Source organism: Lucilia cuprina, chromosome 6 (assembly GCF_022045245.1).
Source record: "Lucilia cuprina isolate Lc7/37 chromosome 6, ASM2204524v1, whole genome shotgun sequence".
NCBI lineage: Eukaryota > Metazoa > Arthropoda > Insecta > Diptera > Calliphoridae > Lucilia > Lucilia cuprina.
This window is the reverse complement of record NC_060954.1, coordinates 55,663,689-55,679,340: the sequence shown is the minus strand read 5'-3', so window position 1 is coordinate 55,679,340 and position 15,652 is coordinate 55,663,689. Positions and strand designations below refer to the sequence as shown.

At 29.7% G+C, this 15,652-nt stretch overlaps 1 protein-coding gene across 2 annotated transcripts in view; it reads left to right on the top strand.

Moving 5' to 3' along the window:
- The window catches only part of LOC111685192 (transcription factor HIVEP3), a 46,935-nt gene that overhangs the window by 2,914 nt on the left and 28,369 nt on the right, over nt 1–15,652 (top strand). The window contains exon 1 of one of the 2 annotated variants that reach the window (XM_046955620.1): nt 14,204–14,225. The exons of the other annotated variant lie outside the window; for it this stretch is intronic. The gene's annotated coding sequence lies outside the window, so the exon portion shown is untranslated. Of the gene's footprint in view, nt 1–14,203; nt 14,226–15,652 lie in introns of those variants that run through there. 2 annotated transcript variants of the gene reach the window in all.

Genomic DNA, 15,652 nt, shown 5'->3' with positions numbered 1-15,652 from the left:
TCAGTTCTAGTTCAGTTCTAGTTCAGTTCTAGTTCAGTTCTAGTTCAGTTCTAGTTCAGTTCTAGTTCAGTTCTAGTTCAGTTCTAGTTCAGTTTTAGTTCAGTTCTTATGCAGTTCCTGTATTTCAAGGCATCGTTTAATTATCAAATAATGTTACATATGTATGTAAATTTCACTTTCATTTTAATTAAAACAATTACCCCCTCATATCAGATATTTATTAAATTATTGGTAAAACCTATTTCTATTTAAAAACTCAATAAAATTTAATCGTAATAAGTGACGCATATTATTTATAATAATCATCCACTTTTAGATACAGCCTATAAATTGCGTTTTGAATAAAACTGATAAAACAAAATATAGAAACCAAATCGTTGATTTTTTTCAAATATGGGGTGATTTTAGTTCATTACTTTCATTTCATTGTATAGAAAATAAACTCAGTAAACGTGATAATAAATAAACTTTGATTTTTTTGATTAAAGTGAAAACAAATAATCCAAAAAAAAAACGAGAACAATTAAGAAAACTATATGAGGCCAAGACGAATTAGATATATGCTACATTTTAACTTTGTCTAGAAGTAGATTTTTGTATAAATCTAGTTAAAAGTGTAATGAAAGCTGATTTTGTTGTTGTTGTTGTAACAGCTCGACTGTGGCCGATAGTTCTTTCCTGGGGAAAAAACTTTCGGTGGATACAGCTGTCGCTGGGTTAACAATCTTTGGCCGAGTATGACACGGGTCATTCCGGAGCGAAGATACAATTGTCGTGGGAATGAAAGCTGATTAAGTTATGGATATACTTATGTATCTGTAAGGGGTCTTCAGAAAGTTATTTTACAGTTAAGTTTAATAAAGTTTCACAAAGAGAATGTCAAACCTAGATATAACTTTAGAACTATGATGAAGTGTATAATAATAAAAGAAAATAAATGTAGATATCAGTATTTGTTATATCAGAAATATATACATATAAATATGTTATCAAGTTCAACATTGAGGTATTTATTTCACAAAGATAAGAAACAAGTCATTTATGTATTTCACTTTATTTAGCTGTCAGAATAATATTAGACATTCCCTCAAACGAACACCTCTGACATATTTCTTATCACAATCTGTATTTTATAATAAACACACAAAAGAATTCTTAAATATTTATCAAATTTAAAAAATACTAAAATTCAACTCATAATTCATTTATATTTAATTGCCCAACATTGTCACGCATGTCGTCTGTCTCACCCCTTTTTTTCTATGGCAATATATCCACTATAAGCATACAGGTATAAGTTCGTCATTTTGCTGTTATGTTTGCCAAAGAAAACAAAAAATTAAAATATTTCGTCATTTTAGAAAAAAGATACTTTGGCATCATTATCGCCACCGCCCCCACCACCATATAGTTTTTGTTGATTTTGTACTTTTTTAAATAAAATTTAAAAATATATATATTTTGCAAATTAGCAAACACACGATGATATTATGTGTTCTTTTCAATAGAATTCACTGCCAAATAAATGAATTCAATGTTAAAACTTAATGAGAAATATTTAAATAATCATCTGGTTAGATTCTTAAGAGTATTTTTTTTTAAATTTTCAATTGAAATAATAAATTAAATTTAAACAATTTCATAAATGAAAATATAAATGCAATCTTCTTATTATTTTTCTAAATAAATTGTGGAAATAAATGTTTTTTCTATATAGAAATCTATTAATCAATACTTGATCATATTAAATAATTAAATAAATAATTAAAAAAAATGAAAACAAACAACTGTTACAATAATAATACTAATTAATAAAAAATAATAATTACATCGTAATACCCAGAGTATGAAAATATAAAAAGCAATGAATCAACTTGTTAAATAATTCAATATAAAAAACGTCATCTATTTTTAACATTATTAACACTTAAATATTAGGTGTAAGTAAAACTTTTAAAGCTTTCAGGTTTTTTTTTTTACAAAAAACTTATAAACTTTTAAACATCAGTTTTGCTGATCTTTAGTTAGAATATTGCCGATCTTATAAGAGGAATTCAGAACGAAGTAGAAATATCACTAGATCATTCCAGAAAAGATAGAAAACTATAGAATAGAGAATATAAACTAGACTATAGATTATACTATGGATTAGACTATAGATTATACAATAGACTGTACTAGACTACACTGTTGAGACTATACTATAGATTACATTATAAACTATACTATTGGCTAGACCAGATTATAGACTAAACTAAGGGCTATACTTAGGCCAGGCTTTATGCAAAACTTTAACCCAGACTTTAGGCAAGACTATCGACTGGTCTAGACTAGACTTTAAACTAGTTTTTAGAACAGACCTTATACGTTACTTTAGATCGGACTATAGATTAGACTTTAGAGTAGACTTTAGAACATGATTTAAACTAGACTAGACTCTAGACTAGACTGCAGACCAGACCATAGATTATACTACAAACTAGACTATAGACTTCACTATGGATCTGACTATATACTAGACTATAGAATAGATTAAAGACTAGACTATTACTCTACCATAGACTAGACTTTAGACTAGACCTAATACTAGACTTTAGACTAAACTTTAGACTAGACTTTATAATAGACTATAGACTAGACTATAGACTTGACTATAGACTAGACTATGGACTATACTATAGACTAGACTTTAGAAAAGACTTTAGACTAGACTATAGACTAGACTTTATACTAGACTATAGACTAGACTTTAGACTAGACTTTAGACTAAACTTTAGACTAGACTTAAGACTTGACTTTAGACTTGACTTTAGACTAAACTTTAGACTAGACATTAGACTAGACTTTTGACTAGACTTTTGACTAGACTTTTGACTAGACTTTTGACTAGACTTTTGACTAGACTTTAGACTAGACTTTAGACTAGACTTTAGACTAGACTTTAGACTAAACTTTACACTAGACTTTAGACTAAGTTTAAGACTAGACTTTAGACTAGATTTTAGACAAGACTTTAGACTAGACTTGAAACTAGACTTTAGACTAGACTTTAGACTAGACTTTAGACAAGACTTTAGACTGGACTTTAGACTAGTCTTTAGACTAGGCTTTAGACTAGGCTTTAGACTAGGCTTTAGACTAGACTTTAGACTAGACTTTAGACTAGACTTTAGACTAGACTTTAGACTAAATTTTAGACTAGACTTTAGACTAGACTTTAGACTAGACTTTAGACTAGACTTTAGACCAGACTTTGGACCAGACTTTAGACTATATTTTAGACTAGACTTTAGATTAGACTTTAGACTAGATTTTAGACTAGACTTTAGACTGGACTTAAGACTACACTTTAGACTAGACTTTAAACTAGACTTTAGACTAGACTTTAGACTAGACTAGACTTAAGACTAGACTTTAGACTAGACTTTAGACTAGACTTTAGACTAGACTTTAGACTAGACTTTAGACTAGACTTTAGACTAGACTTTAGACTAGACTTTAGACTAGACTTTAGACTGGACTTTAGACTAGACTAGACTTTAGACTAGACTTTAGACTATACTTTAGACTAGACTTTAGACTGGACTTTAGACTAGACTTTAGAATAGACTTTAGTCTAGACTTTAGACTAGACTTTAGAATAAATTTTAGGCTATCCACAAAACACCCTAACACTAAAAGACCCTAACTTTTTCTAATACCCAATACAATTAATTACCAATCGTTAAACAAATCAAATATTATTAAATACAAGAAAATTAAATGTTAAACGAAATAAAACTACGAATGTATATGAATATACACATTCATACATACATATATATGTATAAATATTATAAAATGCCTTTATATAATATTTTACAATTTAATAAAAAGTAAACATTAATACACCAGCAATCAACACCACATTGTCTGTATTGTAATTGTTTAAACAATAATGACTTTTACAACAACGACTATTTAGTTAGCTCAACTATATAGCAAAGACAACATTTCACAAAAACAAAAAAAGTGAATTGTAATCGTAATGTTATTTTTAAAAACGAAAATTTATACATTATCGTTAGTCAATTGATTACAGCACACTTTTAGATTAACTACATACAGTGTTGTGTAAAACATAAGAGATTTTAGAAAACTAAGTAATAAAATAAATTATTCTCAAAATGTTGCTTGGGTTACGAAGAATACTGTAGATTAGTGCTAACATGATAGGAAAAACAAAAAAATTTAAACGGAAAACTTTTATTGTTAAATGTTTTCAATTGATTTTGTAAATTAATAAAATAAACAAATTGTAAGCAGAAGCTAAAAATTGTTATCCATTTAACCCTTAAATGATCAAAACTTATAGAGTAGTTCGAATCACCTCATAAAATATACCGACAATAAAGTTTAAAAATTCGTTTGCAAGAGAATTTTTGCAATATCTTATGATTGTGCAAATTATTGTTTAATTATCAAAAAAAAAAATTAAATTCTTTTTTATTAAATTGCACATGTGTGTAGCTGTTATGTGTTGCCCATATTGTATACATTTTCTATTGTCAAAAGTGTGCTGTTATAAATATAAATTGGCAATTTCAAAAATTGTTTTGCTTTTCATACGTAATGCATTCGGTACATTCTAACAGAATAGAAATCTATCCAAAAATAATAATAGAAAAAAAATTAGCAAAATTTTTAGAGTTGCCAATTTTTATTAATAGACATTCAACCGCGGGAAAAACAAAAAAATAAAATGATGCTACAAATTGGTGAAACTAAAATATTTAATTGAAATTTGTGAATTATTTATTTTTTTATTCTTATTATTCTATGCACGAAAACAAACCGCAATTGCAACCACAACAACAAATAGCAATTTACAATAGCTGATGACTGAGATCACAGAATGTTTAAATATAAACAGAATAGAGTAATTAAGACATTTAGCATCGGCTGTTGCACTATGGGTATAATATAATAAACTAAACTTTACACAAGATTATTAACTTTACTATAGACAAGCAAATTTACTAGACTACAGAGTAGACTATAGACAAGGCTATAGGCTAGACTATAAACTAGACTATAGACTAGATTATAGACTAGACTATAGACTAGACTATAGACTAGACTATAGACTAGAATATAGACTAGGCTATAGACTAGACTATAGACTAGACTATAGACTAGACTATAGACTAGACTATAGACTAGACTATAGACTAGACTATAGACTAGACTATAGACTAGATTATAGACTAGACTATAGACTAGACTATAGACTAGACTATAGACTAGAATATAGACTAGGCTATAGACTAGACTATAGACTAGACTATAGACTAGACTATAGACTAGACTATAGACTAGACTATAGACTAGACTATAGACTAGACTATAGACTAGACTATAGACTAGACTATAGACTAGACTATAGACTAGACTATAGACTAGACTATAGACTAGACTATAGACTAGACTATAGACTAGACTATAGACTACCTATAGACTAGACTATAGACTAGACTATAGACTAGACTATAGACTAGACTATAGACTAGACTATAGACTAGACTATAGACTAGACTATAGACTAGACTATAGACTAGACTATAGACTAGACTATAGACTAGACTATAGACTAGACTATAGACTAGACTATAGACTAGACTATAGACTAGACTATAGACTAGACTATAGACTAGACTATAGACTAGACTAAAGACTAGACTATAGACTAGACTATAGACTAGACTATAGACTAGACTATAGACTAGACTATAGACTAGACTATAGACTAGACTATAGACAAAGACTATAGACTAGACTATAGACTAGACTATAGACTAGACTATAGACTAGACTATAGACTAGACTATAGACTAGACTATAGACTAGACTATAGACTAGACTATAGACTAGACTATAGACTAGACTATAGACTAGACTATAGACTAGACTATAGACTAGACTATAGACTAGACTATAGACTAGACCTATATAGACTAACTTAGACTAGACTAAGACTAGACTATAGACTAGACTATAGACTAGACTATAGACTAGACTATAGACTAGACTATAGACTAGACTATAGACTAGACTATAGACTAGACTATAGACTAGACTATAGACTAGACTATAGACTAGACTATAGACTAGACTATAGACTAGACTATAGACTAGACTATAGACTAGACTATAGACTAGACTATAGACTAGACTATAGACTAGACTATAGACTAGACTATAGACTAGACTATAGACTAGACTATAGACTAGACTATAGACTAGACTATAGACTAGACTATAGACTAGACTATAGACTAGACTATAGACTAGACTATAGACTAGACTATAGACTAGACTATAGACTAGACTATAGACTAGACTATAGACTAGACTAAGACTAGACTATAGACTAGACTATAGACTAGACTATAGACTAGACTATAGACTAGACTATAGACTAGACTATAGACTAGACTATAGACTAGACTATAGACTAGACTATAGACTAGACTATAGACTAGACTATAGACTAGACTATAGACTAGACTATAGACTAGACTATAGACTAGACTATAGACAGACTATAGACTAGACTATAGACTAGACTATAGACTAGACTATAGACTAGACTATAGACTAGACTATAGACTAGACTATAGACTAGACTATAGACTAGACTATAGACTAGACATAGACTAGACTATAGACTAGACTATAGACTAGACTATAGACCTAGACTATAGACTAGACTATAGACTAGACTATAGACTAGACTATAGACTAGACTATAGACTAGACTATATACTAGACTATAGACTAGACTATAGACTAGACTATAGACTAGACTATAGACTAGACTATAGACTAGACTATAGACTAGACTATAGACTAGACTATAGACTAGACTATAGACTAGACTATAGACTAGACTATAGACTAGACTATAGACTAGACTATAGACTAGACTATAGACTAGACTATAGACTAGACTATAGACTAGACTATAGACTAGACTATAGACTAGACTATAGACTAGACTATAGACTAGACTATAGACTAGACCTTCGATTAAGCCACATTTTTTGTTGAAAAAATCGAATATGTTCGCGAATATTTTTTCGACTTAACTTTCGTCTAGAATTTTTTTCCATTTTTTTGCATACAAACCCACTGTGTACCTCTTACGAGAGTGCAAAACAAAAAAATGCATAGTTATGTAGTTTGTTTTTAAAACTATTTTTGAGGTAGTGGTGATACAACGAAATCTACGTCAGTTTTCGCTGGCATTTGCGCAAAAATTTACAAAAAAAAGTTTTTTGAAAAAAGTGTTTTTTTACTATTTAAAATTCTATTTGGCTGTGCGGATATGAGTTGCTGTTGTTGGACTTGTTGTTTGCGATTTTGCCATGTTTTTTGAACATGTTCTATTTCGAGTTTGTTTCGTTTGTTTTTATTGCTGTTGCTATTTTGTTTTTTCCTATTTGTATTTGAATTTACTTTTAGCAAATTTATTTATTTTTTTATATTATTTCTTCTATTAATTTAGTACCTACTGCCAGCTAATGGTTGGTCGGTTCAGTTTTCGTTTCAGCCAGTCGATCCAAGTGAGCGCCATTTGTGTTGTTTTGTTGTAATTTATTTGTTTTTAGTTAAATGATTGGAATGTGTGTTTAGATTTTTATTTCACTATTTTTGTTTTTTTTTTTCGTTGATTTTTTTATTACTTCAACCCACTTGAGTTGATTGGCACAAACCAATACAAATGTAAAATTGAGGCTAAGTGTAACAGTGTTAGTGATTATATTTAATAATTAAGGTGTTGATAGAGTATAGCAGATTTAAAAAAAATATATTTATTAATAAAAAAGAAAAAACTTCTAAAGAATTTTCAGGGGAAATAAATTTCTGTAAATAATTTGGCATGTCAAAAGAAAGTGTGTTTTATTTTTTCTTTAATATATTGACGTCACAATACGATAGAGGGAACTGATTGGTGGTGTTTATTGTGTTCGAAATTGCGAAGAAAAACCGAATATATGATCAATATTTCATATACATATATCTACAATCTAGCCTCAAAGAATAGACTAAATCGCTTAATTTATCGTCCGGACTAAATTCTATAAACTAGTCAAAATACTAATCTAAAAATATTATAGTGCAGTCTAAAGTCTAGTCTATGGTCTAGTTCATGGTTTAGTATATAGTCTAGTCTATAGTCTAGACCATTGTATCGTTTATAGTATAGTCTATATCTAGTCTATAGTCTAGACCATTGTATCGTCTATAGACTATAGTCTAGTCTATTGTCTAGTCTATAGTCTAGTCTATAGTCTAGTCTATAGTCTAGTCTATAGTCTAGTCTATAGTCCTAGTCTATAGTCTAGTCTATAGTCTAGTCTATAGTCTAGTCTATAGTCTAGTCTAATAGTCTAGTCTATAGTCTAGTCTATAGTCTAGTCTATAGTCTAGTCTATAGTCTAGTCTATAGTCTAGTCTATTCTAGTCTAATAGTCTAGTCTATAGTCTAGTCTATAGTCTAGTCTATAGTCTAGTCTATAGTCTAGTCTATAGTCTAGTCTATAGTCTAGTCTATAGTCTAGTCTTATAGTCTAGTCTATAGTCTAGTCTATAGTCTAGTCTATAGTCTAGTCTATAGTCTAGTCTATAGTCTAGTCTATAGTCTAGTCTATAGTCTAGTCTATAGTCTAGTCTATAGTCTATTCTATAGTCTAGTCTATAGTCTAGTCTATAGTCTAGTCTATAGTCTAGTCTATAGTCTAGTCTATAGTCTAGTCTATAGTCTAGTCTATAGTCTAGTCTATAGTCTAGGCTATAGTCTAGTCTATAGTCTAGTCTATAGTCTAGTCAATAGTCTAGTCTATAGTCTAGTCTATAGTCTAGTCTATAGTCTAGTCTATAGTCTAGTCTATAGTCTAGTCTATAGTCTAGTCTATAGTCTAGTCTATAGTCTAGTCTATAGTCTAGTCTATAGTCTAGTCTATAGTCTAGTCTATAGTCTAGTCTATAGTCTAGTCTATAGTCTAGTCTATAGTCTAGTCTATAGTCAAGTTATAGTCTAGTCTATAGTCTATCTATAGTCTAGTCTATAGTCTAGTCTATAGTCTAGTCTATAGTCTAGTCTATAGTCTAGTCTATAGTCTAGTCTATAGTCTAGTCTATAGTCTAGTCTATAGTCTAGTCTATAGTCTAGTCTATAGTCTAGTCTATAGTCTAGTCTATAGTCTAGTCTATAGTCTAGTCTATAGTCTAGTCTATAGTCTAGTCTATAGTCTAGTCTATAGTCTAGTCTATAGTCTAGTCTATAGTCTAGTCTATAGTCTAGTCTATAGTCTAGTCTACAGTCTAGTCTATAGTCTAGTCTATAGTCTAGTCTATAGTCTAGTCTATAGTCTAGTCTATAGTCTAGTCTATAGTCTAGTCTATAGTCTAGTCTATAGTCAGTCTATAGTCTAGTCTATAGTCTAGTCTATAGTCTAGTCTATAGTCTAGTCTATAGTCTAGTCTATAGTCTAGTCTATAGTCTAGTCTATAGTCTAGTCTATAGTCTAGTCTATAGTCTAGTCTATAGTCTAGTCTATAGTCTAGTCTATAGTCTAGTCTATAGTCTAGTCTATAGTCTAGTCTATAGTCTAGTCTATAGTCTAGTCTATAGTCTAGTCTATAGTCTAGTCTATAGTCTAGTCTATAGTCTAGTCTATAGTCTAGTCTATTCCTAGTCTATAGTCTAGTCTATAGTCTAGTCTATAGTCTAGTCTATAGTCTAGTCTATAGTCTAGTCTATAGTCTAGTCTATAGTCTAGTCTATAGTCTAGTCTATAGTCTAGTCTATAGTCTAGTCTATAGTCTAGTCTATAGTCTAGTCTATAGTCTAGTCTATAGTCTAGTCTATAGTCTAGTCTATAGTCTAGTCTATAGTCTAGTCTATAGTCTAGTCTATAGTCTAGTCTATAGTCTAGTCTATAGTCTAGTCTATAGTCTAGTCTATAGTCTAGTCTATAGTCTAGTCTATAGTCTAGTCTAGTCTATAGTCTAGTCTATAATCTAGTCAATAGTCTAGTCAATAGTCTAGTCTATAGTCTAGTCTATAGTCTAGTCTATAGTCTAGTCAATAGTCTAGTCAATAGTCTAGTCTATAGTCTAGTCTATAGTCTAGTCTATAGTCTAGTCTATAGTCTAGTCTATAGTCTAGTCTATAGTCTAGTCTATAGTCTAGACTATAGTCTAGTCTATAGTCTAGTATATAGTCTAGTCTACAGTTTAGTCTCTATTCTAGTCTATAGTCTAGTCTATAGTCTAGTATATAGTGTAGTGTTTAGTCTACTGTTTAGTCTAGTATATAGTCTAGACTAGGCAATACTCTAACAGACAGTCTTCAGTCAGGTCTATAGTATGGTCTGGTCTCTAGTATAGTAAACAGTCTAGTCTATATTCTAGTTTATCCTATGTTATCAGGTTCACCCATTTAATTAAATAGTAATTACATAATTAAGTAAATTATTATGTAAATGAAAGTGAAGTGTATATTCATTGATATGCATTTGTATGTTTGTTTGACTGACATCAAATATTTAAACAATGTGCAATGTTTAACCATAAACAGTTTAATGTTAAAAGCATTAATTTGTTTTTTGTTTTTTAATGTTTTGTTTTAAATTTCATTAAATAGATTAATTAAAGTTAGTTTAGCACAAGTCAAATACTTAATAAAAAAAAAACATAAATAAATTATAATTGTCGGTATGTGAGTTACGGAAACCCCTATCTATCACTAATCACACCCATACACTCATCGAATATAAAATATTTATAATGAAAAAAATTATACAAAAATACTCTTTGGTAGAAAAAGTTAAAAAAAACTACAGCGAACGACAGACAATGCGTCACTAAGACAGAAGAACCATCTGACTGACAAAACGACATTAATAAATATTAAAGAAATATGTATGTAGATATCAATGTATGTATGTATATGTTTGTATTTAACTCGTACAGCTAACAGGCAATCTATTTAAACAGTTTGCTTTGTAGTTAGATTGTTTAGTTTGTTTGCCAGATACTAGATGGATAGATAGATAAATAGATTAACAACAACAATAACAGCAATAACAAGAGTATCATACAACAATATAAATCTTGTTGTCGTTTGCCAGTTGAACAGTCCGACAGACAACATACTAAACTTATTGCTGTCATTGTTGTTGTTTTTTGTTATTATTATTTCTTCTTTAGTTTTTGTTGTATATCTTTTTTAGTGGCGACGTAAGTCTGAGTGATCTTCTGCTATAAAAATCTCGTTGTTGTTTTCATTATTACTTGTACTATTATCAATATTATTGTTGCTATAGTTGTTGTTGTTGCCATACAAACACACACTCACGATCACCCTGTCAGCCAGTCACTTCGTATCCATACACCACAAGAGAGAGGAAAATGTGTTAAAAACCAACAAACTGATTTATATTTTATTTTTTGTTCAACTTGTACTCACATAAATGAACGATCAAATACTATACAAACATACATTGATATTATAGGTATGTATGTATGTTTATATGTATCTTGTATCTGTTAGTTGTTTAGGTTGGTATTTTTTGTATTTTTTTTTTTCGTATGATGAAAAAGTCGCCACAAAGCCGAGATTCCCTCAATTTTTGGTGTAGCAACGAATATACACAACTGCCAGACTTGTTATTATTATACGAGTATTGTTTTGTTGTTCGTTTTTATTGTTGTTGCTAGTTCGAGTTTTATTTATATACATATAGATTTTTTTTATTTCTATAAAGCAAGTGCTTTTTATTCAACAGTGTGTTGTTATTTATTTTTTTATTATTTCAAGTTATTGTATTATTGTTGTTTGAAATATTTAAAATACTGATCACCACTGTTAAGTGATCACAACAGAGTTGCCAAGTTTAGGGTTGCTTATATGTTTGCAGGAAACAATTTGCTTTTGATATTATTTTAGTTTTATTTCTATTAAGTTTTTGCTGAATTTAGTGCAAAATTTGTTGATTTAAACATTTTTTATGAATCATGGTGGCAACACCATTTTATTTGAAACTAAATTGTTTAAAGGAAGAATAGTTGTAAAGATATAACAATTTGACGCCAAAAAGCTGCACTATGGTGCAATAAATATAAATCGATATAGCAAAAAGTATTAAAACTATCAGTTGAAAATAGTCTATTATATAGTCTATTAAATAGTCTATAATATAGAGTAGTCTATAGTGTAGTCTATAGTCTAGTAAATAGTCTATAGTCTAGTCTACAGTCTAGTGTATAGACCAGTTTATAGTCTAGTCTATAGTCTAGTCTATAGTCTAGTCTATAGTCTAGTCTATAGTCTAGTCTATAGTCTAGTCTATAGTCTAGTCTATAGTCTAGTCTATAGTCTTCGATTAAGCCACATTTTTTGTTGAAAAAATCGAATATGTTCGCGAATATTTTTTCGACTTAACTTTCGTCTAGAATTTTTTTCCATTTTTTTGCATACAAACCCACTGTGTACCTCTTACGAGAGTGCAAAACAAAAAAATGCATAGTTATGTAGTTTGTTTTTAAAACTATTTTTGAGGTAGTGGTGATACAACGAAATCTACGTCAGTTTTCGCTGGCATTTGCGCAAAAATTTACAAAAAAAAGTTTTTTGAAAAAAGTGTTTTTTTACTATTTAAAATTCTATTTGGCTGTGCGGATATGAGTTGCTGTTGTTGGACTTGTTGTTTGCGATTTTGCCATGTTTTTGAACATGTTCTATTTCGAGTTTGTTTCGTTTTGTTTTATTGCTGTTGCTATTTTGTTTTTTCCTATTTGTATTTGAATTTACTTTTAGCAAATTTATTTATTTTTTTATATTATTTCTTCTATTAATTTAGTACCTACTGCCAGCTAATGGTTGGTCGGTTCAGTTTTCGTTTCAGCCAGTCGATCCAAGTGAGCGCCATTTGTGTTGTTTTGTTGTATTTATTTTGTTTTTAGTTAAATGATTGGAATGTGTGTTTAGATTTTTATTTCACTATTTTTGTTTTTTTTTTTCGTTGATTTTTTTATTACTTCAACCCACTTGAGTTGATTGGCACAAACCAATACAAATGTATAATTGAGGCTAAGTGTAACAGTGTTAGTGATTATTTTAATAATTAAGGTGTTGATAGAGTATAGCAGATTTAAAAAAAATATATTTATTAATAAAAAAGAAAAAACTTCTAAAGAATTTTCAGGGGAAATAAATTTCTGTAAATAATTTGGCATGTCAAAAGAAAGTGTGTTTTATTTTTTCTTTAATATATTGACGTCACAATACGATAGAGGGAACTGATTGGTGGTGTTTATTGTGTTCGAAATTGCGAAGAAAAACCGAATATATGATCAATATTTCATATACATATATCTACAATCTAGCCTCAAAGAATAGACTAAATCGCTTAATTTATCGTCCGGACTAAATTCTATAAACTAGTCAAAATACTAATCTTAAAAATATTATAGTGCAGTCTAAAGTCTAGTCTATGGTCTAGTTCATGGTTTAGTATATAGTCTAGTCTATAGTCTAGACCATTGTATCGTTTATAGTATAGTCTATATCTAGTCTATAGTCTAGACCATTGTATCGTCTATAGACTATAGTCTAGTCTATTGTCTAGTCTATAGTCTAGTCTATAGTCTAGTCTATAGTCTAGTCTATAGTCTAGTCTATAGTCTAGTCTATAGTCTAGTATATAGTCTAGTCTATAGTCTAGTCTATAGTCTAGTCTATAGTCTAGTCTATATTCTAGTCTATAGTCTAGTCTATAGTATAGTCTATAGTATAGTCTATAGTCTAGTCCATAGTCTAGTCTCTAGTCTAGTCTATAGTCTAGTCTATAGTCTACTCTATAGTCTAGACTATAGTCTACTCTATAGTCCAGTCTGCATTCTTGTGAAATATTTATTTATTAAGACTGGATCCATTTCCTGTACATCTTTTTAAGACTATTAACATATTAACTCTTATTCTAGCCCACTGTACAATCTCATGAATATTTTTTGCTTTTATTTTCATATGCTTCTTACGGAATTGTTGTGTCATGTGTAATGTCATCGAACCACTTTTTTTTGCTGTTGATCTTTTTTTCTTGCTCGTTTTCATACTCGTCTTAATTTCTGTGTTGTTTTTGTACAAGTTTGATCACGTACATTGAGGATCGTGTAAGGTAGGTATTCATTCGAGTGTATGACTGTTTTTTAAGTCTGTCTTTATGAGATGATTTTTATTTTACATTTTGTAGCATTTATTAAGTCTTTCTTTCTTATTTTGCCGGTTCGTCAAACTGTTTGTATGAATGTGTATATTTAGTCATGACTTTGTTAAATGATGATCATCATTAATGATCAAATGGTCTTTCTTGTTTTTTTTTTTTTTGAATGGTGTTTGCTGATGGAGGTTGCTTAGTTGTTTTCTTGGCTGATTGGCTGATCGTTGGTTGCCTTAAGCTACTGAACATACAAATACGCGGTTCCAATGCAACAACAAACAAACTAAATAAAAACTGGTTTTATTGATTCATGATCTTCATTAGAGCAAAACAAAACAAAAACAATTAAGAAAAAAACACTGAAAAACAAAATTAAACTTAAAAAACGACTGTGGCCAAGTTAATCAATGGTTTGCCAATAACTTTGGATATATGTGTTTTTTAAGAGCCAGGGGAAGGCGCATGAGCAGGAAGTTTAAGTTTAGCTGTTATAATACATACTGCTGGAGGGGGTGTTGTGTTTAAGTCGAATTGTACTGTATTATGTCTGAGATTTTTTTTCGCTCTGTGTAAGTGTAGTGGTGGCTGGAAGCTGTTAATGCTGCCGCTGTGTCATTGAAATCCACGATCAAATGATCTTTTTCAACATAAAATGTCGTCACTTTGTCGGTGTTTAAAATGTATTTACTCTTATTGTTTAATTTGTATGTTTATTTCTTCGTTTTTATTTTCTACAGTTTTTGCTGGCTTTTTTGTTTTCGTGACGTTTTAAATCCACGCTTAAATACATTCAAACATTTTTTTCATAAATTTATAATAAAATAAACATACAACAAACAATACAATAAAAATTAAATGCTAATTTCTTTTATTTGCTTTGAATATTAAAATCTAGTTAAATTTAATATATTCCACATTTTCGATATCTTTCGATTAAAATCTCTTAAAAGTGACTTGACAAAAAAAATTTATTGCAAAATTATATTTGAATTGAAAAAATTAGCGCCACATAAAACCGAGGCAAAATATATCAAATAGCATATTTTTAAGATTAAGTTCGCTTGTACTAATCGATATTTTGTAAAAAGGTGCTAACTGGGATTAATAAGACAAATCAACTATTTATAATAACAGGAACGCAAGCGCTAAACCGATTATAGTTGAGTCTATAGTCTAGTCACGTCTACAGTAAAGTTTACAGTCCAGACTAGACTTTATACTGTCTAGTCTATAGTCTAGTCTTTAGTCTAGTCTTTAATCTAGTCTAGTCTATAGTGTAGTCTATAGTCTAGTCTATAGTCTAGTCTATAGTCTAGTCTATAGTCTAGTCTATAGTGTAGTCTATAGTCTAGCCTATAGTCTAGTCTATAGTCTAGTCTATAGTC